General features: G+C 46.7%; 1 pseudogene; it reads right to left on the minus strand.

Annotated features, from left to right (window-relative positions):
• LOC146202690 (uncharacterized) overlaps positions 1-25983 on the minus strand; it is a 303761-nt pseudogene that overhangs the window by 230336 nt on the left and 47442 nt on the right.

Raw genomic sequence — 25983 nt, forward strand, 5'->3', positions numbered from 1 at the left:
TATAGTGCCGCCTCTCCAAGGAAAATCATTTAATGTATCTGGTCGGAACGTACAGTCTTTGTCAAAAGTATACAGACTAAGGGCTTTTGTTCTAAGCCCAGTAAAGAGGCTTGTAAAGCAACTCTAGCGTTCTAAATCTCACAGATGACAAATCTCGCTGTCATTCTCCTCTAGGTTACATTCATATTACAGTATTGCTCCCTGCAGCCACATTACAGTGCTCAGAAGCCAACCTCTTGGACTGTATACTTTTGACAAAGACTGTACATAGGAACTGATTCAGTGATGGGTGGTTATGGTTGGATTATGATTTATGAGGCTTAACGTCCCAAAGTACGGCTATTAGAGACGCCGTAGTGGAGGCCGCCGCGGCCGAGATTCGATCCCTCATCCTTGGGCGAAGTAATCGAGCGCCCTAACCACTGCACCACCACGGCGGGGTATGAGGGGTGGATCCTTCCTGCTCACAAAACCGCAGGCTGGGCGAATATTTCTTCATCAAAGCATATCTGATACGCTTTGGCAGCCGACACATTTGTACATGCCAAATAACTGCCGCTGCCGGGAGAAGCCCTGCAGTAAAAGTACAGCGCGAACACAGAGATAACATGCGTGCATAAACACCGACACAGAGAGAATATAGAGACACAAATTCGCTCACTTCATCATCGTCGTTCGTGTCGATGTAACCGTATTTTTGAAAGCACAGTAATTATTTTCAGTCATAAAATAAATTAGCAGAAGAAATTAGGGAAGCTTTTTTTTTTTTTTTTTTTTACAGAAACATGGTGATACCTGCATCAGTCGTCCGTCTGTGATGGTGCTGCAGAAGGAATCAGATTCTTTAAGAACTGCTTATTTCAGTGGATAGATTAAAAATGTGTGTTCAATGCGTGTTCGTAAACACATGCGTGTTGTTGCGTTGGACACGTGGATGCTAGTTCGCTGCGTGTTTGCCGGGTTTTTGTTTTCGCTTTTATGTAAAATATTGCTTTTTTATTTTTGTGTATTTTTGCAATCCTTTGTGACTTTAGTGTTTTTCTCATTTTCAACGTAACTGTATTGCTCTGTGTATTTGCTTCCTGGAATTAAGAAGAAGTTAAAGCGAGCGCTTGTTGTGTCCCTACACTCTCCCTTTCTCTGTCTGTGTTACGAGCTCATGTTAGCTATGTGTGCCTGCCAACTCGACCGGACATCTGCGTTGTGCAGCGTGAATTAATAAAGAAAGACAGATTTATGCACGCCAGCAGTATACCGTCTCAAATGGGTGCACCAGACCATGGCGGAGAATCGGGGTGCCTCCTTACCACACCTTACGTAAACGGCATCATCGGTGCTTTCCGTTCAAAGCTCCTTGCGTCTGTACGTACGCGTGAAAGTGTACATAAGAGAAGCAGCGCAGCTTACGCAAATAAACACGATTGAAAAGTTTTCGCTCGCACAGAGTTCTTAAACAGATTAAAACTTTAAACCCTTTGTGGTGAGATCAGCGGTAGGAGCATTACGATCAAGGCAGGAGATCTCGCGATGTGAACGGCATAATTAGGTGCAAACAAAGCGTGAACTAAGCACAACAATGCGACAAACAAATGAATATCCAATAGCAGCATTGAAACCGCCAGACAGGACGGCGACAGATGGTCATTTACGCATCGTGGGTATTCATTTTTTTTAAAAGGTAAGAGCCAATAAATAATAATAAAGGCTGGGATTTAGTTTGCCCTCTTCTTTTTTCTTTGCCACCCCAAACAAGAGCAGCCCCGCCGGGGTGGCGCAGTGGCGCTCCACTACTGTTCCTAAGGATGCGGGATCGAATCCCGGGCCTGGCGGCCGCTTTTTGATGGAGGCGAAAAGCAAGGCGCCCGTGTGCTGTGCGATGTCAGTGTACGTTAAAGAACTCCAGGTGGTCGAAATTTCCGGAGTCCTCCACTACGGAGTCTCTCATAGCGTGAGTCGCTTTGGGACGTTAAACGGCCCACAAACCAAAACCAACCAAACAAAAGCAGCAAGACGATGAAAGCCGTTATTAAAAATTTGGCCTACTTCAAGTCGTGATTGCTTAGACGTATACAAACAGGATACATAACTTAGCGATTTTGGCTTGACTCCTATCGCCAGTGGTTACAACAGTTAAGGAGCACGAGACTTCGAAGGAGAGACAAAGCCATGAGGCGAATTACCTTTGTTCACGTTAAGAACTACGACGCGTCTAACAAAGAAGCTCGTGCCATTGCGCTTAGTATCACCTAGCCTCGTTCAGGGGGCTGAACGCGATAAAGTTATCGTAAAAAAATTATCTTTATCTTCACTACACCTTCTAGTGGTGTTTGAGAAATTGGCAAAAAGCGATAACGCTGACAGCGACTTTGAGATGCTGCGATTCTTGTGCTACATATTTGGCGAATGCTCATTAACGCTGCTCGCAATATTAACATGCACCTTCACACTTGCTCAGGCAGTCGTTTGCAGTAACATACAAAACAATTCAAAACTAATTCAAGATCAGGATTTCCGCTAAAAACTATGTGGCTTGCAAGCAAATTTCACGAGAAATCATGGCGAAACGCGGCAATATATACATCTCATGGTGATGGCCACTGCCGCTTACCGATGCCAAGGTATCGATAGTTCTAGGGATAATATAAATAATTGAGTCACGTTTGAACTATCGATAGTAAACAAAACTAATACTATTAATAAAGCGCTATTTCTTTTGATAGTGCTGGAGATTCTATGAAATAAACTTCGTGCACTCAATGAGTGTCCTACGGCGTCCCTCACAGCCTGAATTATTTTGGGACGTTAAGCCACATAAGCTAGGAACCCATGAAGGTGTCGCAGATGTTTTTACAATACCACTGGCCAAAGACTGAATAATTATTGATAGTCTGGCCATCTCACCGAAAGTCGTATTTTCGATAGTATTCTTAACTATAGCCTTACTATCGATAGCAATATTATCGATTCCACTATCGGTCTTTCAGATACACTTGAGCGTGTAGCGCCCTCTTTGGTGGCGCCGGGACCTCGGATATCGCGCTGCCCGGCGAAGAAAATAAAGACGGTTCCTGGTCTTGGCGCGTTCAGCCTCTGCAGGCAGTCTTGTTCGGGTGCCAATCAACAGCAACCTTGTTCCTTCGCTCCTGAGGCGTTCGGCCTTCACGTGGTGACCTAGAACGAGAAATAACCGATTCCGCAGCATCCATGAAATAGGACTCGCGTCCGCAGGACGTCTCTTCACTGCAGGTTCGTCTCCCACCGTTCTGGCCCCAGAACACGCAATTTTGGTTCCACCAGATCGAGGCGCAATTTTGCCTTGCCCGCATCAGCTAAGAGACGATGCGATACTACTATGTCGCCTCGTGCATTCCTCCCGACGTTGCCGGCGAGCTCTCCGACGTTCTCTCCGCCCCCAGGGGTGATACAACATATCAGCACCTGAAAAACAAGATGCTGGAGAGTTTAAACCGTCGGAGCGCTCCCGCCTCCAGCTGCTCCTTACCGAAGAAAACCACAGCGATCGCCGCCCTTCTCAGCTTCTGCGCCGCATGCGCCAGCTTCTCGATGAGAGCGATACCTCCAACTACTCAGCGCTGCTTCGACAGCTTTTTCTCCAACGCCTTCCCCAACCTACCCGACTCACCCTTGCTGCGGCCAGTGACGCCACCCTCCATCACCTGGCTGAGTTCACCGATAACATTAATGAGGCGGCCTCCCCATCCGTCCCTGCTGTTTTGCCGTCTACCGACCCGGCGATTTCGCGCCTTGAGGCCCGTCTTGAGCTTGCCGCCTCAGTCGCCGCACTCTGCAGTCTACCCCAGGAGAACCCGCCCTTACAAAAATAGATATTGAATTTCTTCAAAATATTAAGTCCAAATTTTATGAATGCAGTCAGACATAAGAAGCAAATAAGTTACCAACGTTACCAGTTCCCGGAGTGGCCGAGTGGATAGCGTAGAAAGCTACGGAGTAAGAGGCACGGAGTTCGAATCGCGCCAGAGGTGCAGCTTTGTTTTTTCGCATATTTTATTTTTATTTTAATTTTTAGCTTTTTTAATATAGTTGAGGTGCTTCGCTACGTTTTAGCTTTTACTTTTTATCCAAAAGTGAAAGCCATCAGGTGCTCATTGGTCAACACTCATGAACAACACACAAGAAATGCACACATTAGGTACCAACCAGAAACACGGTGGCCAACTTTCTTGTGAAACTCATCAAAAATGCATCAAGAAAATGTATAGAAATGTTAATGTGCATGATGAGAAATGTAATTAACATTTAATCAGAAACTCATTAAGCTTTTTTGTAAGGGCGGAGCCTCGTCTCGATCATCGCGCTCTTTCACGCACATGTCAAGCTCGAAGTCTCAGTCCTCCGGCTCTCTGCTGATACCACTGGCGTTTTCGACACCGGACCACGAAGTGTACACCACCCTGTTCTTGGTCGGGAAACGTCCGCCGAGATCACTAACGGCGGCGTGTGGTCCCGCCAGTCGTCCGAGCCGCCTATTTATGGTATCTGACACATACTCCGGCACCCGGTTCCTTATACACACGGGCGCCGAAATCAGCGTGGTTCCACCAACTAAGTCTGATCGTCATCAGTCATCAGGGCAGTCTATCCGTGCTGCCAACGCCTCGTCTTTAGCCACGTATGGACCAAGATATCGCACCCTCGACTTCGAGCTTCGCCGCACTTGTCGATAGGTATTCGTCATCACAGACGTGGTTCACCCAATCATGGGCTCGGATTTCCTCTCATACTTTGAATTGGACATCAGCGTGGGGCGTCATCACCTTACTCACGGTATGACTCGTATCTCCATCTCGGGCGTCTTGACCGACCTTGCTCCTATGGGAATCCGCATGCTGATACCTTCCTCCAAGTTCGAAAAAGGGCTAACGGATTTCCCGGAGCTGACCAAGCCATGCAACCTCATTCAGGCGCCGGAACATACGATGACATACCGCATCGTCACCCGGGGTTCACCCACAGCTGCTCAACCATGCCGCTTGTTTGGAGTCCGCCTCGCTATTGCCAAACGTTAGTTCGACCACATGCTGTAGCTCAGCATTATACGCCTGTCGTCAGCGCGTGGGCGATCCCGGTGACTGGCATCCCTGTGGTGACTATAAGGCATTGAATGTCAGGACTGTCTACGACAGCTATCCGCTCTCCCACATCCAGAACGTTGATCTTGTGAAGGCGTATCACCAAATTCCCATCGAACCCGCCGACGTACCTAACACCGCCATTACGACGCCCTTTGGTTTGTTTGAGTACTTGCGGCTGCCTTTTGGACTACGCAGTTCGACTGAACCCTTCCAATGGTTCATGGCTGAAGTCACGCGGGGCCTTCCGCCTGTCTTCGCGTACCTGTATGATGTCCTCATCGCCAACCCTATGCCTGAAGATTATGAGCAACACCTACGTGCTGTGTTCAAGTGCCTACAGCAGTACGGTCTGGATGTGAACTTCTCTAAGTGTGTTTTTGTGCCTCTGAGCTCGAGTTCTTGGGTCTTCACATATCCTCGGAGGTTATCCACCCTCTCGCGTTCACCGTCCAGGCCATCAAAAATTATACCCAGCCTACAACACCGCGCCACTTACGGCAATTCCTAGGGCTGGTAAATTTTTCCAGGCGCTTCATCACAGACTGTAGAGAGCTGCTTCGCCCGCTCACTGACCACCTCCCGACAACAGCTGGCCCGTCGTCCGCCATTTCTTGGTCATCAGAAGCCCGGGCCGCCTTTACTGCCTCAAAGCAAGCAGTCGCGAACGTCGTGCTTCTTGTCCATCCGTACGAGATTGATGGTGGATGCCTCCAGCGTGGCAGTCGGAGCAGTCTTACAGCACTACATTAACTCCGAGTAGAGATCATTGTCTTTTTACTCTCAGAAGCTACTTTCTGCTGAAACCCGCTACAGCGTCTTTGGCCGAAAGCTTCTGGCCATCTTTTCCGCGATACAGCACTTTCGGTATTTTGTAGAAGGATGCCAGTTTCACGTGCTGACCGATGATAAGCGTAGTATTCCGCACCAACTCCTCGAAGTACGTCTCAAGCGAACCCCGCCAACTCGCTTATATCTCGGAGTTTGCTACCGACATTCACTATGGGCAAGGTGCCACTAACACTGCCGCTGATGCCCCCTCTCGTATTGCCGCGGTAGACACACCCATCTCCCTTCGTCGACTGGGCCGCATTTTCTGCCGCACAGCAGAATGACCGTGAGCTCGCCGCTTTTCGAGAGAATCCTCGTTCCTTCCGACTACGGCTTATGCCCCATGCCTGCTCGCCGGAGCCCTTGTGGTGCTATGTGTCAACAGACCTTCCCCGCTTTTTTGTTCCGGCTTCGATACGACGCCCTATCTTCCATTCTCTACATGACATATGCCATCTAAGCATTCTATCAAGTCCACTCAGCGACTTCTCATCCAGCGCTATGTTTGGCCCGGAATCAACGCTGATGTGCTGGACGCGCCTGTATTTGCCCTGCCAGACGACAAGGTCTGCCGTCAGTCAAGAATTCCAGTCTAGGCGGGGGTTAGGCGGGGATACCCCTGTAGCGCCCTCTTGGATGGCGCCGTGAAACCGGATATCGCGCGCCGCCCGGCGAAGAAGATAAAGACGGCGCCTGGTCGTGGCTCGTGCAGCCTCAGCAGGCAGTCTTGTTCTGATGCCAATCAACAGCAGTCTTGTTCCTTCGCTCCCGTGGCGTTATGCCTTGAGGCTGTTCTGCTCGGTCGACACTGTAAAGGTCAAGGTCGACTTCTTTAGAGTGATTCGGTCCGAAATGCGTTATCGCCATCAAGCTCACAATTCAGATGGCGGTTAGGCATCCTCACACTTCTTTTTCTCTAACCTACATAATTACGCGCGGTATCTGCCTACATGTGCTAAATAGTTTAGCGTCATATTTTATCTTATCTTGTGGTCCCTGTCCATTATAGCACTTTCATGATCAACATGGAAAACCAACAAGCCCGAACGCTGGCCAAACGTTGAACGAACATGTAAACGCCTTAACTTTAAATGTTTGGTGGAGTATATGAGCGGCGTGCAAAATTCTAGCCAAATACACGACTTTAGTCTGATTGCAAAGGTGTTTTTGTGGTCCCTGGTTAACACCATTGCCTATCGAAGTGGCATCTCTCACTCTATCTACAAAGCCCAGAGGGACTCTACATTCTTTCGTACCTTGATAACGTCGATGAATGCGCATACCCTCATTTGACAAGCCGCATAGATTACGAGTCACACCGTAAATGTAAAGCATAACGCGAGGAAAGATTAAACCTTCAATTCGTTCCAGGGTAGAAGCGAACAATACAAACCCAGCTCTCACGGGCGCAACACAACAAAGCTCGATCGCCGGTGGAGCTGTACCGCGGCGCTGGACAAACAGCCGAAGAGAAAGCGAAGCTAACGTCAGTGGACAAACAAAAGAGGTCGCTGTCTGTGAACGCTCAAGGCCAAACTCTTCTGTCGGAGGCATACTCAGCACAGAGGGAAAACAAAAAATACAGCGCGGTCCATACACCGATGACGATCGTTGATCGAACGCCCACTCGGGCTCCTGTGCAAAAAGCCGCAAAGTCGTCCCTCTCGTCGAGCAGCGTTGCGGCTGCTCTTTGGTTCGTTTGTTTCTGTTTTGGGCCAATAGCTCACTCGGCTGCCGTGCCAGCTACTGCGCAGTCGCCTCCCTACGAGCTACTGGCCGAGTGCGCGGTATGCACGCACCTGCTGGCATCCACGCGCTGTGGACGCCAGTGTGACGCCCGGATGCCACACGACACACTACAACATCGGGGAGCTCTGGCCGGGCAGAAGTGAGAAGTTTACTGCGGAGGAATCTATTGCCAGTCACATGGGATGGAAGAGAAAAACACATATTCACTGTTATGAGCGTATCCATTCGATGCATGAATAACGATTCAACATAACACCCGTGCCTATTGAACATGTGACGATACTATCTGCTTTTTAAAATGGCGAGAATTGGGCCTATAGAACGACACACGTAGAACGACAATAAACACAACATCACGGTGGTGTTGTGTTTATTGTCGTTCTATGTGTTAGCGCGGGGAACCATTATCTGCTCTTTCTTTCGGCTGTTTTCATCATCTGCTGTTTGAAAATATTCTCGGAGGTGGATATTCATAACCAGTACAAACGGCTCTGCTTAATACGCAGTGGCGGGCTTGCTGGTTCATCATGCTGAAGACTACAGCATCTGTTTAAACAAGCCTGTTTAAACAAGCAAAATGGTTAAATACAGATGACTGGCCACCACTAAGGTTATATAAATTACGCAGTTATTTTAGAGCGCTCGGCACGCATAGACTCCTTTATAGAGAATACGCCAGGCTGGCTCACCAAAAATATGCATCCTTAGATGCATATGCAGCACGTATGCTTGTGCATTAACACCGGCGGCAGCGATTTTGGATCATGGCTGGCGTAGCATAATTTGAATTGAGGGCTACGTCGAGGTCTTAGCGCATACACGGATTAATTATCCTCAACTTATTCACATTGGGAGCTTGAAGTGCAAGTTTAGCTAGCGTTAAGCCGCTTCATAAAAACAGCAAGTGAAATATTCTTCTCCCTGCTCCCGCGCGACTGCGTAAGTGCATTAGTTTAGCTGAACAGGTAGTTGTATATTTACATTACTACCGAAGACAGCTTATTCTAAATGTGCGTTTTTACTTTGAAAGTAAAAATGATGAAAACCTGCTAATTAGAATGCGTTAAGCGGGACAAAATGTACGCGCGAATATTTGATCAATCCTGCCACTTAAAAGCCTCTCTGCTGTGTCTCAATAATATATGGTGTGGGAAATATCGGCCACCATGAACTTGTCCCCCCTCCCTCCCCAAACTGTTCATTCTCCGCCTTAGGTAGTAAACTTGGCGATAAATAAAATATATCCAGGGTGAAACACGCAGGACGACGCGCTTCTCAGCTAACAGAAAGTTTAACGTGCCTTAAATTGTTCCACTTTCAGATGCCGAATTCGTAGGTCTTCGGCTCGTAACGAGAGCTTGTAAAAGGTTATATGTAAGTCGTGTTCTCACGGCTTTCCTGAGCACTCATCCGGCGAGTACACAGGCGGGCGGAGTGAAGGTAATCAATCATTTCTGTGTTCGCACTTTTGTTTCTCGTCGTCTGCCTGCCCCCGCTGTTTTGCCCAAGCGCACACTATAGCGTCTCCTGTCTTTGCTCGCATCAGCGCAGCGCCCGCTTAGTGGCGCGAACAATGGCCTTTCCTAAGCCTAGAAGGCGCCCCCCCCCCCCCCCCCTTTACCTCTGCCGCCTCAGGTGAGGCATGCATCCACTTCAATCGCGCTATGCAAATTTGATGGTAATGGACAAACGAGGCGGTGGAAGGAACAGCTTTCGCAAACAACGCGTGATAAGCTCTCCGTCACGCTGAATTCTTTATACACACAGTGGCAGCAACCAGGGGACCACGTTCCCTGCGCCTCAAGATGCTTCGGCCGTACGTCAGCGACGTTTCTTGAGAACGATAGATGGGATGATGAGATTAGGGGCCGAAGGCGTCCCAGACTACACAGTATCCCGTGGCAGCGTTCTCGATATGCAATGTTCTTTTTTACTGCCGTCATTACATTCTTCATGCCGTCCAGTGAACGAATATGAAGTCTGTGTTGGGAGGGAAGCAGTCATGGGGGTCTTTACAGGCAGTGACGTTTCACATGACGCGCTTCTTCTTCTCATTTATTTGCACCACTACCTATTAAAACGTTGGCCCAGGTGACGTAGGCATCTGCGCAAAGAGCGGTCACGTGACTGGCTTGGTCAGTAGGTCAAGTGACAGATGGGTCACCTGACCCCTGCAGTGGAGGAAGTGCTCGCCATTCTACCTCTAACTTGGCGTTTTGCGGAGACAACGATGTTCCTACAAAATAGCTTAAATGGGGGCTTTTTACCAGGCTGGTTGATGTATTCCGGTATGCTTCCGTTTCTAGAGCTTATAAGAATTTTGAACTGCTGACCAAACCTACTGGCCGGGACTCGTAACGAGATTTCAAGAACGTGCCTCTATATTGATCCGGTGTCAACATTTAGAAAAAAGGGATCTGTATACGTAAGGTTCAGACAACCACCGCCCTTTCGTAGAAATGCTGGCACTGGACTGTTGGCGCCGCTTTTTCAGTTTTTCAGCTAACTGTTATAAAGATTCGTCTTTTCTTTCGCAAACAACGTCAAGTGACGTTCGTAGTGTCTGTACTGAGGGCGAATTGTCGCGATCTCTGTCGAAGCTGGCAACTAAACAATGCTAACAAAACCTGCAGTTTGCTTCTCCATACCTGGACTGGCGTGCGCCTTCAGGAACAAATGCGGCTTCAGGCATTTTAGCCTCTTCGCCTTGTAAGCTTCTCAGAGGACGAAGTATATGTAGAGAAAAATTATCTCTTCATTTACTTATAATTATTGTGTATGAGAGTGCATGGCATATGTATTTCCCCGTGCAGTATAGGCACAGCCGAATGTTCTGAATAAAGTCACGAAAATAATAACTAAAGGCAGAAATTAAAAGCCTTTCTATTAGCTGTGAAGATCTCGCCAACCTTCTCCGAAGCAAATAAAACACTCTCATGCTGGCGTTTCAAAGAGGACTCATGACTAGCCATGAATCCTTCTTTTCGTTTTCAGTGAAGGAAGAAATTTTCCTGAACAAACGCAATTCAAGCGTGTAATTTGGTGTTTATTTGTATCTGTCTGCTGAATTTAACGATGCGAAAGACTTTCAGGAGTTCTTTGCATTGTAGAGCAAGAAAGTATTTAGTCTTTTCTCCGCTTCTGTCCTTTTTTTTTTTTTTGCTCGCAAATAGTTCGCATTCTTTTTTTTCTTATTTCCGTTCCAAACTCAGCATGCGCCGAATTTGGTTCCAGACAACTCGCTCAATGGTAGACCATGCTCACTTAGAGTGCTTATGAGACGTCCATAAGTTCTTTCTTAGGCTAACATGCTCGATAAATTCCGCGTCTTCGCGGCATTTACTTCGGGCCTTAAACGCAAAAGCAAAATATCCGTCAGTATAGGAAACGCGTCAGAAACAGAAACAAAGCAGCTGTATGATGAAAGCCGTCTTGTGGGTCCTGCAGCTCCTAGAGTGATCACCAGTGTTCTAAGGAGGCTTCGGAGTAAAACTAAAAAAGCGAGCTGACCAAACCCCAACCACGAGTTTTGGCTACACGCGGGTGACGTCATTCGCAATGGCTACGTGACTTGCATTAGAAACGTGGACACTGTGCGGGGCTCCTACAAGTAAGACGTTTCCCTGTGAACTTTAGTGCAGGCGGAAGAGGCGCTTATTCAGTCCCTGGGGGCAAACTGCGAGTGCGCGACTAAGAGAACCGCCGAGACTATCTGTACTCATTATTGTGCACGGGCACGTACCGCTACATGGCGCATTACCAGATTTAATCCAATTATTGTCCGGTCCTTATAATAGCATTGTCTGCACAAGAAAAGAAACTATTTTCGGCCAGAACCCTTTGTCCGAGGCGCCGCAGCGTGCCTTGAAAGAAAGAAAAGAGAACAACCACTCTCCAGGGCACCGCGATAGTAAATGCCCAGGGGACGATACATGCATGTGCCCACCAGGCGGGTGCGGCAGGGCAGACCCGAGAAAATTGCTTGCTGAGCGTTCTTCAGGCCACGAACTTCGGGTATTTTCAAAGGCTTCGCAAATCGCAGAACTGTACACTTCAAAAAATAACCTCCCATTATCTCTAAACGAGCGTGCTTGCAGCTATCGCTTTTACATTTCTTATTCAATTTCAACATTTATCATTCGCTTTTTTTATATAGAAGTGTGATTTTGAGAACTTTATGTGGATCGCATTTGTGCAATGCATTTGTGTTCCCTCTCTACTGCCTGTTCTGTGATGCAAGTCCACCTTGCTGTCGCCGAAAGCGCTTTTTCGTTCGCTCTCTACGTTTTCGTCCTGAGATAAAAGGGTGCCTCTCTCACTGCTTTCAAGGCACCTTGAGCCTTTTTTCTCCCCCCCCCCCCGCCCTTCCCTTGGCCCAAAACGAAAAATATATGCTGGCCCACTTTCCTAAAATGCCTAGACTTACTATAAGCTCGATCGCGATATCTCTGAGGATATGAGACTAAGGGCCGTTATTCTTGCGTCATACGTTTTATAATAGGCCACCTATCTTTCAGTCTTAAGCGTACTATGTATGTTAGGATAAAGTACAATGTATTTCCGCTCCATTTTTCTCAATACGCCCTGAAAGGGGGCCCTTTAGATATAAAAGTAAATCGAACTGAACTACGAGTGGACAATTCTGGTTATGACACTATAGGAGACACAGAAAATGCGGAGCTTGCCGCTAGTATACGCAGTCATTCTGATATTTATTTTTTGAGGAGCTATAGGCGCGGCTAGACTAAAACGAACTTCAATTACAAACCTAAGGTTGACAGTCAGAGAGCGCGCGGACTGCGTCTTGTGGATATATATATTACCGCAAACCTTCATCAGCGTCGCGCTCATTCCGAATAAAAAAGTGAGAGAGAGAGAGAGGGGAGAGAGAGAGAGATAGATAGAGAGAGAGAGAGAGAGAGAGAGAGAGAGAGAGAGAGAGAGAGAGAGAGAGAGAGAGAAAAGAAAAAAGAGACCAAAGTGAAACTGAGGGGCTGCATATGGCGTGTCCAAGGTCCACAATATGGATTCTGATTCAAAAGATGGGTCTGGAAAGTTCAACAAGAAGGATGTGTCCCGCTTTGCGCTTGCTTAGCCATATGTTGGCAGCGCATTCCCACTCTGGGTATTTTTGTTTTTACTTTTTATTCTCATAAATATTTTCTCGGTTTTCTCCTACTCCAAGTCTCATAGACACGCGCTTTCTTCTCCGTTTTTTTTAGAACTGTGCTGCTTGTGTAGTTCACGCAAAAATATAGCCTAGCTTCACTATAATTATGGGCATATTCATGAAGGATGGTCTCAGTGGAAACCCCACGACAGTATCCCATGCCCGGAAATTTTTGACTTTCTTTGCAAGGACCTTACGACCGTAGCACGTTTTTTTTTTCTTCACATATTGTATAACACCATGATAACAGTCAAGATATGACCATATTTTCCCTTGGCAGGCTTAGAGATTTTTCCTATTAATTTTCATTAACGGACTCCATTGGATTTTTTGTCGCAATCTCACTTATTCTTTGCAGGCGCAAGACAAATTCAGAACAAAATCTTGATACGGATCGGAAGTTCAGACCATTTCTGTCAATATGCATTTGCAAAGTATCTTACAATTTTCCGCAGTTGCCTCACAAATATTTTCAAAAAGGCACCTCATTGGTTTTCTATGGCGGATTTACGTACTCGCTACGAGCGGAGTAAAAACATTAAAAGCATGTGCTCGCCCCGCATTGGAAGCTTGAACCATTCTCACGAACTTGTGCATAAGAGTATGTTACGTTCCGTAACTGCCTCACAATCAATAAGTGTCACGAAATCGTGGAGTTGTGGGAAATCATTCTCCGAAAACCTAGTTTGACGGTCGTCCTTAGGAAAACCATGCATTTTGACCGGTCAGCAGAAGCGTCAATAACTGTGCTGCGACATTTGAACTGAGGAGGAGCTACGCATTACATTGCAGTGGCCGTATATTCGTCGAGTCGAAATTCCAGTCATGTGATGTAACGAAGCTGTAAGGGTCCCATCAATCGCAGCCATGATAGCAAACGAATTGGAATTAAACCTAAACAAACAAGCCAACAAGAGTGTATAGGTCCTAGCTTAAAGTTGAGCAATTCAATAAAAGTCATTTGACGACAGCGGAGCTCTCCAAGAGCGGTCATAGCTCAATGTCACCGAGATGCCAGGTGCATCCCGTTGACTTTCCTTGCGACGAAAGAGCGGCACTATTAAAATGGCGCCGAGGACGAATAAAAGGCAGCCATTGTTATTAGGATCCCCCGTTCTTATTACCACTACCGCCCAAAATGTTCCTTTAGGAAAAGAACGAGAATTTAAATACAGCTGTCACCGGCCTCTAAATAAGTGCGGTATAATCACCTTTTTAGTTTAGGCTATCGTCACGAGATTGAACTGAGTGCCGGGAAATTTTTAAATGTAATTTCATCATCCGTAGATACGTCTCTTGCAATCGGAATAAACATAAACAGAGCCAGAATACAGGCCTTTTCTTGGAATACTGCTTGAAAGAATCGTCCACAAGAAATATTAGACTACGCAACACGCCTGACACTTAGAAGATCAAAGATCACCAACTTCTCAGATTCACATGGGTGCGGCATTTGAGGTACGCGTTGTTTTCGAAGCTCAACAGCTGGTAAAAAAAAAAAGAAATAAATGTCAAGCGTACGCCCATACAAAACACGTGTATACTTGGGTTGCGTGGCATCCTTTCCTCCTTTCTTGTCATTATTTGCAGGCGGACACAACAGCAGATGCAAGAGGACAGCCAACGGCACTGATTTTATTGTTGGGTGTGACTACTGTGCAAGATTTCTTTTTTTGCTTATTTGATAGAGCAATCAATCCTGTGTTTAAAACTTCCAGAACTTTCTGCTTCTCCCTACCCTCTTTGTAAAAATATGCGCAGCATCCACAGGGGCAGCGCATATACGGGCTTCAGCGTTTGAAATAAAATCAACCCCCATCCCTCGTGCGGAATGCTCTCGTAGTTCGGTTCAAGCAGCTGCTCGGATCTCTTGCTTATTGCTGAGCGCAACGAATGAACGCAAACACAGAAGAAATTTTTCGCCATGAAGAACATAGCCACGATTTCAGTAAAGATCGAGAAGCGGACTCGTATCTCAAAGGAGTTTTGGTTGAAGCTTGAACGTATAAATTTGAAAGCTCATAAGAACCTTCCTGCGCACAGGCCAACAGACGGAGTCAGCCCCGAACGAGCAGCATTCGGACTGCCCTGCCACAAAGTGACGCGGGTAAAGCGTGAAAGACAGAGTGTCAGAACGCATGGCCTATTTTTTTTTTAAAGCAAGGAAATTAGCGGGACAGACGTTTTATACATCGCACTCCCACACTCAAGAGTATTTTGTGATAACTTGCCGCTTTTCAAATAGAAGATTTTTCGTTTTCAAAGTAATTATTTTTTCCTGCTCTCCCCGTTATTTTTCTTTTTGAACATGCAGGCATGTGCCATTTTGCTGCACTAATAGGACAGGTTCCTGCTGTCGATTTTAATGCAGTGTATTTTTTGCACACAAAAGAGAACGAGAGGACCTAGCGTTTCTTGTTTTTTTTTTTTTTTAAACCCAAATTTTATTTTGCCTAGTTTTATGCCCATAAAATAAAGTTCTCAATTTAAATTGCTATAAAGTGCAATTAGGTTCCCTCGTTTGAAAGCCTAGGTCATCTGTAGAAACTAATAACACAGAGCCTTTAATTAGCGCGATCAGCTGAAATGTTTAAATAGTATTTTCATTTTCTGTTGACTGTATATCTGTCATCTCTTCGGCATTTTCTTTACTCATCACCTCCCTCCCCCACTCCCCGTCGTCCTTGTTTTGGCCAAAAAGAAAAGGTATATTTCACGGTATAATGAAGCTGGTCGAAGCGTCATATTTAGAGCATGGTCTATTTCTTTTTCGGCAACCGTAGCTTCTTTTTAGGTTGCGCAGTTCAGATTGGAGACCGCCTCAAGCATCGCAGACAGATGTGCCTTAGGGCCTGAGTTATTGCTTATACTTTTCTGGCGCTGACGTCGTGCGAACGAGGCCTGAAGAGGAGACGGTCGTCTCAATTTTCTGACCTCTGTCTCAGTGCACCTGCGTTAGCAATCATTATTTTGTAATCAGGAAAGTTTTCCACGTGCTATTTGTTGCGACAGGGACTGAAGACATCAAGAAGAAGGAAGAATATGTGGAGATTTCAGTGACATCGCTTCACATTTCTACAAATGAACGCGTTCTGCTTGTACCGTTTGCTCATTGTGTAGAGTCTTTTCCTTGACTCTGTGTGTGCGTGTGTGCGTGCGTGCGTGTGTGTGTGTGTGTGTGTGTGTGTGTGTGTGTGTGTGTGTGTGTGTGTGTGTGTGTGTGTGTGTGTGTGTGTGTGTGTGTGTGTGTGTGTGTGTGTGTGTGTGTGTGTGTGTGTGTGTGTGTGTGTGTGTGTGTGTGTGTGTGTGTGTGTGTGTGTGTGTGTGTGTGTGTGTGTGTGTGTGTGTGTGTGTGTGTGTGTGTGTGTGTGTGTGTGTGTGTGTGTGTGTGTGTGTGTGTGTGTGTGTGTGTGTGTGTGTGTGTGTGTGTGTGTGTGTGTGTGTGTGTGTGTGTGTGTGTGTGTGTGTGTGTTTCATGTTCTGAGATTGGGGTATCCTATAGCCCTACGCCACGCATTGAAAGCTTCAACGAGCAATGGTTATGGCTCACTAGGAATTTCCAGTAAGGCATGGGCAGTACAAAACTGAGCCCTCTATAAAGTACTATTTTTCCAAAGACCGATACGTGCTTGGTGGAACTTAAGCGGCTAAGTGGAAGATGGGTTGCGCTCGAGATGAGTTATGAGGAAGATATAAGCCATATGAAATGGGGAAAAGGGGACAATTGTCGACGGCGCAAGTTCTAAAGACTTGTCGTTTTTTCGAAGCTGTGCAGAGCGAGAGAGGCAAATTATTAGTCCGAGAAGCGAGTCTCCTCCGCCCGATTGCCAATAGTCCGCCCTTGCGTCTCAGGCCAAGGGCTCTGCAACTCCCAACACTCCTCAGTCGGCGCCTGTTGTCAACGGACGAGCGAGAAGAAACATACGAATCTGCCGCAGTCAACATTGGTGAATGTTAAAGCGTTTTAATTAAGCACTAAGCGAGTGTAACGTTAAAAATACGCGCGATACTATACGGCTGTCTATACGCCCTAGTCCCTCACTATTATGTAACGCGGGGCATAACTTTAGTGAGGTATTCGTTTCTTAGGCTGGACGCGTGCAGGTCATTAAATTGCGTATTTGGTAAACGTGTTCCCTCCCTATTGCAAAAACCAGTGCCACTGTGTCCCAATGCCCCAGCGCCATACCTGATTATGGTCCCAGTATGACTCTGGAAACTGGGCGCACTGGGACGCGGCATACTGAGACGCTCCGCACTGGCGGCACTGCTCAGGCGGTGAGATACTCCGACGTAGCGCGCGCGGCACGGCGACGTCACGTCGGCCAAAACGCCACCTGCTACACTCCGGCGGCCATTTCCTTCCTCCATGCCGACGGCGCTCAGCGCCGGCGCGTTCGGCGGCTTCCGGCGTGGTCCAACGGCGCCCTCGGTGCCATAGAGTTTCTTACTCTTACCTAGAGGGAAAGCTGTGCTGCCGTCTATGGGCGTTTACATGGAGTTTCCAGACGGCCAGTTCAGCCACCATGGGCGCTCAAAGCATCATGGGCCGGTGAGCTACCGAGTGCAGAACTACAACTTTTGGCCAAAACTAATGCAAAGATAAACGTTGTTCTACCATAAATAATGCCCTAAGATTGAATATTGTGACTATAAATTGTAAAGAGAGAGAGAAACAGCATGTCAGTGTGATATTTATCCAATATAAGCGATGGCTCTTTCTCCTATTGGCTTAGTTTTGAGCAGCACAAATACCAATATTTCGCACTTAATAGGCAAACTTTGAAATAAAAAAAAAGTTATGAAAATATTTATCGTTGCGCCATCACTTAAGGAAGTTTGTAGTGGCATTTCGGGAAACAAACCATTTATTGGCGACGTGTGCTTTTGCGCCTTCGCTACTATGGCTTTCGCAGTCTATGTACACGCCTTCAAATGATGATGATGACGAAAAAGAAACATCGCAGTAACGCCACTCCACGTACCCGAGAAACACCGACTGTCCCGCAACAAGTAGCACACCGGCCCATGATTCTTAGCGCGCCCATGGTGGCTGAAGTGCAGCGCCCTCAGCTTTCCCTCTAGTTAGTGTGAGGAACTCTATGCTCGGTGCTGCTCGGGGAAGGCCGCACGTGCACCCTCTCCCCTCGTTGCTTCTCGCCTTCTGCGCATGCGCCTGTCCAGCTGCAGGCGTCTCTCTGCGGTGGAACCGGTTTCACTGTAGGGAGCCGGTTTCGTGCCTGATGCGATGTCGCCGTCTTGACGTATCCGACTTCGACCGGCGCTTGCCTGCGCGCCGAAAACGTCGGAGCATAAAGCCTGTTTCACATGCAAGCGAAAACGCTAGCGATTTCTGCCGCGGCGGCGCAAAAACCTGCTTGGAGCGGCGGGGGCAGCTTCTGCGGCGCGAGCGGCGAGGTTCGGGAAAGTTGGAATCCCATCGCCGCGAACGAGCGGCAGCACCGCTTGTCAACCAATGAGACGGCCGCGCGTTGCCACGTGACCAGTGCGAAACTTGCGCGGGAAACCCTGGAAATGAGGCTGTGTTTATTTCCTCGCGTGCTGCTGGTGGTGCTGGAAAAAATTATATAAACAATAAAAAGTAATCATGATCTCATTCTTAGAACGCAAGATTTGCATTTATTTATACAAATGTTTAGAAGAAGTGACGAAATCATATTTAAAACTGAGCTTGTTCGTTCTTGCAAGTGCTTGCAAGCCACCGAAACCAACTGCGAGCGTGCGTTGTTTACTAGCAACGTTGGTTTTCGCAGCGATGCGCGTGTGAAACGAAGCCTCGCGAAAAGCTTCGCAGCGCCGCGCCGCTGTTCGCTCAGTTCGCTCAATCGCTTGCATGTGAACCGCGCTTAACTCCGCCGTTCGCCCGAAAAAAAAAAAAAGGCGGGGGATATAAATTAAAAAGTAAAAATCAAAAAGTTAGGTACATAAAAAAACTTAAAAAAGTAAAAAAAAATGAGAGCACCAAGCGCGCTTCGAACTTCTATAAGGTACATATCAATCACTAGCTCACCACGCTAACCACTCGGTCAAGCCGAGAACTGGAATTCTTTGAAACATTTCTGCATTTTATGCCATGACCCGCATTTATAAGGTTGAGATTTCGTGTTTCGCAGGTAGCGTTTCGGGTCGGTAAGGTCTTAAGGTCGGGCTACTTATCTTGCTTCGTGTCTTGTGGTCAGGTCTGGGGACTGGGCAGGGGGAGAACGGCGATGCCAGGCTGAGTCGGGCAGGCTGGGAAGCAGCCAGCTGATGCGTCCCAGGAATTAGCTGCCGACGACGGAAGCAGTGGGGCGCAGAAGCTTCGGACCAGGATGATGTAAGATGAACGTACCCCGCACGCTCCACCAAAATGTTACGGTGCGGCAAGCCAATGAACACAAAGAACAGAGAATAGAGAGATGATGTCCGATGACTGAGAGATGATTTAGTGAATCGCGGTGGGCCTAGCGCGAGTGCGCCTGCATGCGCCTGCCCGCTTCTTCCTCGTCCGTGACAATATCATGCTCACAATTCGAGGAACTTAGGAACAAATATTTTAATGTATTTCACCATGAACACATTCCATTCCTTTCTGCTGTGTCTTTAGGCCAACAAGCATTCATCGATTTTTCTCTTGTATTTGCGTTTCTGAATAAAGCCAGTGTTTTAAATTAAATATAGGCATTTTAACATCTAGACGCTCAGCACAGCAGAGTATCTAATCTTGTGTTTAGCCCATAGTGGCCACAGTTGCATATGGGCCACAAAACTCTATATAACTAAGTAACAAGTAGGCAATAAAGGCATATATCGTAGAGATATGTCTTATTTACAGCAACGTGAATAGGTTATAGGAAAGTGGATATCTTCCCGATTTTAGAATTAAATTAGCATTCAGAAAAAGGTGCAATTCATTGCGCACAAAAGTGAGTGAGCAAGGTGGCCGTGAACTTGTTGCGACGACTGAAGGTGAACGTGGTTTCCGAAACGGCATATCGATAGTGGCAACTATATGCCGCTTCCCGCGTCCAGAATGTACCACGCGCAGCTATGACCAACAAGAAAATATAGAGTTTGAGAAGCCGAGGTTCGTGTCGGCATTTTCACGCTTTTCATTTTTCGGGCCTTATAGAACAATTTGCGTTCAAAAGCTGCCCCTAAATGGACGCTTCGATAAGATTCTCACTTAGAGTGATGTGGTTTCTTTTTGCGTGTTGAGCATACATTTTCATTTTGTATGGTAAACGAGGTTTATATCATGCGTTGCGGCCAGAGAAAATTTGACTTCGGAAAGAAGTACGTAAGTTAAGCTGATTTCCCTTGCCTTCCTTCGTCCTTTTCCTTCTTTTTGCACTTTGTCTATCGCGAAACCATTCGAGGCTTTCCTAATTTCCTTGTTTATCTCACGGTGGCAACCAGTGTTAGCACTGAGTGCGCACGACTCCACATGGCCACTCGCTATTGCCCCAAACAGCAGCACGGCGCAAAAGTCTTAAGGCTCGACAGCGGCGAGGTGCAAGGGTTATCGTCACTTCCCCCCTGCGCCTACAGTCGAGTGGCGTAGCCGGAAATAACTGGAGCGGCGTGCAAACCCGTTCAGCATAGGTAATGACCTCAGCGGAGGCATTCCGGCACCGGCTGCATCATCGTAAGCAAGGTCCATTCTATGCGTCGGAGAAAAACACTCCACGCTTGTATAGAGAAAAGACCAGGTTTTTTTTATATTTGTTTAAAGGTCTGCTCGATCATCGCAATCTAGGGCATGGTTCTAAGACGCATACAAGTGCCAATGTTTTTACCATGCGAATTGTTTCCCGCGAGCGTAGCTTGCATACGGATATTATAGGGTGGGCGCCTAATGAAGGAATGAAAATAGTTGACTTTCGAGATCGATCGGCTCCAAAGGAGTTCTATAGACTCCGACCTGGCATCCGAAGTGGCGCGTATCCCAGTCCGCCAACATCGCCGTGGCGACCAGCAATCCGGCCGAGGTCCCCGGGCCCATGAGGAGCGCGGTGATTGACCGCAGCGGCAGCATAACGTGCAGCAAGAAGGCGGCTACGAAGGCCGGCGCCAGCGGGTCCACGGGAGAGATGTGCTCCTTGGCCACCGTCCAGGCGAGCGTGGGGCCCGCCAACAGCAACCATCCCACCAGGCCCAAGGGTAGCGCCCACCGACTCAGAGGAACTTCGGCCGGCACCAGCGCCAGCAGCACCAGCAGCACCAGCAGCACCAGCGCAACCAACAACGCCACGCTCAGCACCACGAATCGCCGGAGGTCCTGGGCGAAGTCCTGCGTCCGGAGCGTCGCGCCTGGTAAACGAAAGGCTCAATAGAGTGGGCGCTGAAAGCTCGATCTAGCCACTTAACTTCTAGATAATGTGTTACGAAATACCAGCAGCAGCGGTAAGCACACGCTTCGTTCTCACTGCACTACATTGGGTGCATATTGCACTACGCGCTCCATTCTTCCATGTACGCCAATAAAACGAGTGTTACTATTAGTAAATAGAGCAGCTTTTTATTCCAATAGAGCGGATATTAGACCCAGTAAAAGGTCAACTCTACACCCATGCGCGAACCGTCGGTACGAGCTCCAAGCCGCATATTCTTCATCTGTAAACACCACCTAAGCACCAAATATGGAGCGTTTTGCGTATACATCTTCAAGAAGGTAATTATTTTCTCTTATATATGTCTTCCTTTAAAGAATAGGGCGCTTTTATGCTTTAGAGCATACAATAAAAACACGACGGCGATTACGCTATTTTTTTACTCATTTCATTACAAGTAACGGTTTTACCAGCGAAAGGTCGATTTGTCATTTTCATCGTCCTTGTTGATTTTATGTGGACAAATAGTGGAAAACGTTTGACACAATGACCAGGTTGTCACCAAAATCGAATAATATAGAGTACCTTTTTCTTTCGTAATTAAGGCTGTTGGAATGCAATTTTTAGACATGTTACGAAGCGTATATTTTTTATTATAACGCCTATGCGGTTGGCTCAACACTTGTGCCAAAGCAACGAATATTTTCATAGATCTACGTGACACTTTTTTGCTTCTAGGGCGCTGACTCTACTGCTAGAATTCTTCAAGGTCGCATTATTCTGAAATTTAACCTTGAGAAATAGATCGCGTAGCAGCAGCGCGTGCCACGTGACCTCGGTTGAAACGAATTGTGCGCCGCCAGCTGCCGTTTAGAGAAGTGAAAAGGGTAGTCTAGGGAGCCCCTATACGAAAGCCGTTCTTAAGGTGGTACAAAGAAAAGGAGCAGCATCTGTCACACTTCTGGGTGGACAAGCGAAAAGGAGGACGGAGGTAGTAAAAGAAGAGAGAGCTGTCATAGTCGAGGGCTTCGAATAATTTCGACCACCTGAAGATCTTCAACCTGCATTGACATTGTATCATCAGCATCGGCGTTCGCACTAGGAAGCCTCCAAACCAACGCCTGTCTTAGGGTGGTGCCAACTGAAATATGAGTGGCTCGAGTGGGCGCTATAATTTAGTGGGCCAGCCACACTGTGCGGACAGTGGCCGCTAAATTAAGCGGACCATCGCCAATTTCCGTAGCAATGCACTATAGCAGCTCTTTCTCTTTCTTGTTTGAATCCCTTTTTTCCTCCTCCTTTTTTTTTTTTTTTTTTTTTTTTTTTTTACGGCATGACCCATGTGTCATCCCTGAAATATGACAGATACGGCACCTTTCTTTTTTCTTGACCAAATTAAATTTCACTCATAGACATACAAATCGCGGCAGTTTAATCCAAAGAAATCCATAAAATGAACATTGAAATCAGCCTTGTGCTTTATATAAACAAGGCTATCGCTCGACATTCCGTTCAGCATTCGTGAACCCCTCAAATATTTTGTCATTGAAGCAAACACCTCCTTCCCTCCATGAACATATGCACACGTAGGAAATGCACGGTTTGTGTTCGCGCTCCTAATAAGCTTTTCTGCTTTTTTTTTTGTACTTCATAAGCAGATAAAGCCAAAGGATAAAAACAGGCGTTTTATCACTGACACTTCTATGAATATATAACCGCTCGCTTATGTTTATATATATATATATATATATATATATATATATATATATATATATATATATATATATATATATATATATATATATATATATATATTACCATCCTATGTGTATAAGGGCAGTATTGTCCTTGTTTATGTGGATGCGTGCATTGTGTGCCTCTCCTGTGTGTCGTCGCCTACTCTGAAGCGTGGGGCATTATGTTTGTATACTTTGGTCTTATTGCTATATTAAAATATGTGGCATATATGCAAGGGGAGATAAAAGGCGTGTAGTTTCTGAAACAAATCCAATTTTGAGCCCCTAATGTGAATACGATTATGAGTCTGTTACATTCGATTCACTTACTTGACATGTGCATATATACCGCTGAAGATTACATGTCGGTAATACAGCCGATACGTAACACGCCATGAAAACACGACGTCTACGTGTATGCCACGTTCCGATTTTCATTGCCCATCAAAGCTCCTTGCCAAAGTCACCTTTCGCGGCACCTTTATCTGATTTTTTATCTTGTTTTCGCACACAAAGGAACGCACCGAAACGGAACCTTCTGCAGAACAATCTTTTGCACTTTGGTGTCAGCCATTTCACAGCTTTTTTTTTCTTTTTTTTTATTTTACTTTTCATGCGAAGTGTTTTGGGCAGAGCTCATCGCAGCTGCTTACTTCCATTACGGCCTCACAACACGTCTCAGCGCAATAACCTTGATCTCATTTGCCCCGAAGCTGTCGACAACTCTAGTTGTCGTTAGTCCATTGATCCTGCTCGCTCCGAGAGTTGCCATATATTCTCAGCTTTTCTTGGTTATTCAGGGATCCCTGGCGTAACTCTCAGAAAACCGCGAGAGAGCACCCGATAGGCAGTTCGATACAAAATGTGCCTGGCGGGTACTTTCTGGTCTCATGGAACGAAATCCCGTGCGCAAGAGCTGTGCCCGAGAACTGTGAATGGAATCTGTGCGTTGATGTGTCAATTTACGATCACCCTGATGACGTCAACATAAAATTAAAAATCACGTCTCCACCGGGAATCGAACGCCCATTCCTCGGATCCCCAGCCGAGCGCTTTAACGAACTGCGCCACGTCCGGGAGGTTTTTCTTTATTGCATGGGAAAACTTCCGTAAAAAAAAAAAAAAAAAAAAAAAAAAAAAGGAAAAACTCCGCTTCCTTAAACTTGTCCATGTTTAAAGTTACCGGGCTGCTTAATACGATCCCACCATATCCGTAGCCCGACAATGCACCATCATCAAAACATAAAAATTCTAGGAGGCAAACACATGCATCTAGATGCGGCATTCAGTTTGGAGGTTCTTCGCGTGCAGCATATGCACTCCTCACCAAAGCACACTGCTCCTGAAGCACAGATTTGGACGATCTTGGTGGCTCGGCATGCCTGCCCATCACACGGCTTTTTCAAAGACTGAACAGTCCCATCAACACAAATAGATCGTAAGGCACGACAGAGTTTTTGTCAGCAGGCAAAAATCTAATAGTATATGGTGTAATTTGAACGTCCTCTTTAAGAGTTCTTTGTAGTATGTTGCAAAAGAACATAGTATCACGGCACAGAATAAACCAATGATCAGTTGTCTCAGGCACGTTACAGAGACGGCAATTCACCGTCTAAGGCACAAACATCTCCTTATCATGAAGAAATGTCTTGACAGGCAATGTCGCTGTGTGTAGTTTAAAAAAGAACGTTTTTGCAGCTGCCTGAATTCACATTTGCATAACACGCTTTAGAGCAGTGGTGTCCAAAAACACCAGATAAGGCTGCCGATACAATGGTGTAGGAAACAAAGCCTGAATGAGAAACTGGGTCATTTGCTTACTCGGGAGGCTATACAGGTAATCTACAGAGAAACGCACGGTGAGAAAATTGAAAATGTCAGCAACCTCCTTAAGGAATCCCCATAAAGGCCTCTCACGAGCCTGCCTAGTCAGTGCGAATAAGTAAGGCACGCCGTATTCAAGAACTAAACTTAAACTTAACTTACAAGTTAAGTGACTCATCGGCACTTAACGCGTTTCATGAACAACACTTGCACTTAAGCCACACTTGAAACCGCACTTATCGGCCCCAAAAGTTAACTTTCCAAAAGTAGCTCCCTACCTAGCTTAAGTGCAGCTTTTTCGCATTCAAAATGGCCCCACTCCTACCGCTGCTTTTCCGATTTCGTCGACTACTGCGCTCGCGCAACTGAAATCGCCGAAGACAGAGCGTACAGGTACGCACGCGCACAGCGGCCAGTGCTCAGGGATCGGCAGAACCCAATGGAGGTATACAACGACACCGAATTCCTTAGCAGGTACCGCTTTTCCAAGGAAGCGGTACTGGAGCTGCTTGGAAGGCTTCCCCTTCGCGCCAACAGCGACGAACGCGGTCTCCCCGTGCCGCCGCTGCTGCAATTACTTGTGGCCCTGCGGTTCTACGGAGCTGGAATCTTCCAGGTTGTCACCGCTGACCTTGTGAATGTGTCGCAACCAACAGTGTCCCGCATAATAGCACGGATTTCGTCTATGATCGCCGGCACTTTGTTCCCGACGCTCGTCAAGCTGCCAAGCGCCACCGAAGCCCCGGCGGTAATGCAGCAGTTTTATGCAGTGGCAAACTTTCCCGGTGTCACCGGGTGCATTGACGGCACCCACATCCCGATAAAAAGCCCGGGAGACGAAGATGCGGAAGTGTTTCGGAACAGGAAAGGCTACTTTTCCATCAATGTACAGGTATGTCTCCAGCGAAAATATTAAATTTCAGCGAATCGAGGAAAAAAAAAAAAAAAACGCAATATTTTTTGATAGCTCTGAAGGAACTTCATGCTTCATTCATTACCAAGATATGAAAAGAGTGCGAAATGTACCGTTGTTTTTCGATACGTTCATGGTAGCTATAAACCAACTTTAAAGAGGCTTGCGAGCCGGTAGGAGAAGCCAGCTTTTCATTTTGTTGACTGTGCCAAAAGCAACGAATTTTACAGTAATTGCAGAAAAGTAGGGGTGATAGCTGTGAACTATAGTATGCAAGCATAATTCATGATTTTAAGCATAGCTAACTGTTTTCACC

The sequence above is a fragment of the Amblyomma maculatum genome, chromosome 1 (assembly GCF_055883805.1).
Source record: "Amblyomma maculatum isolate TAMU_Amacu chromosome 1, ASM5588380v1, whole genome shotgun sequence".
NCBI lineage: Eukaryota > Metazoa > Arthropoda > Arachnida > Ixodida > Ixodidae > Amblyomma > Amblyomma maculatum.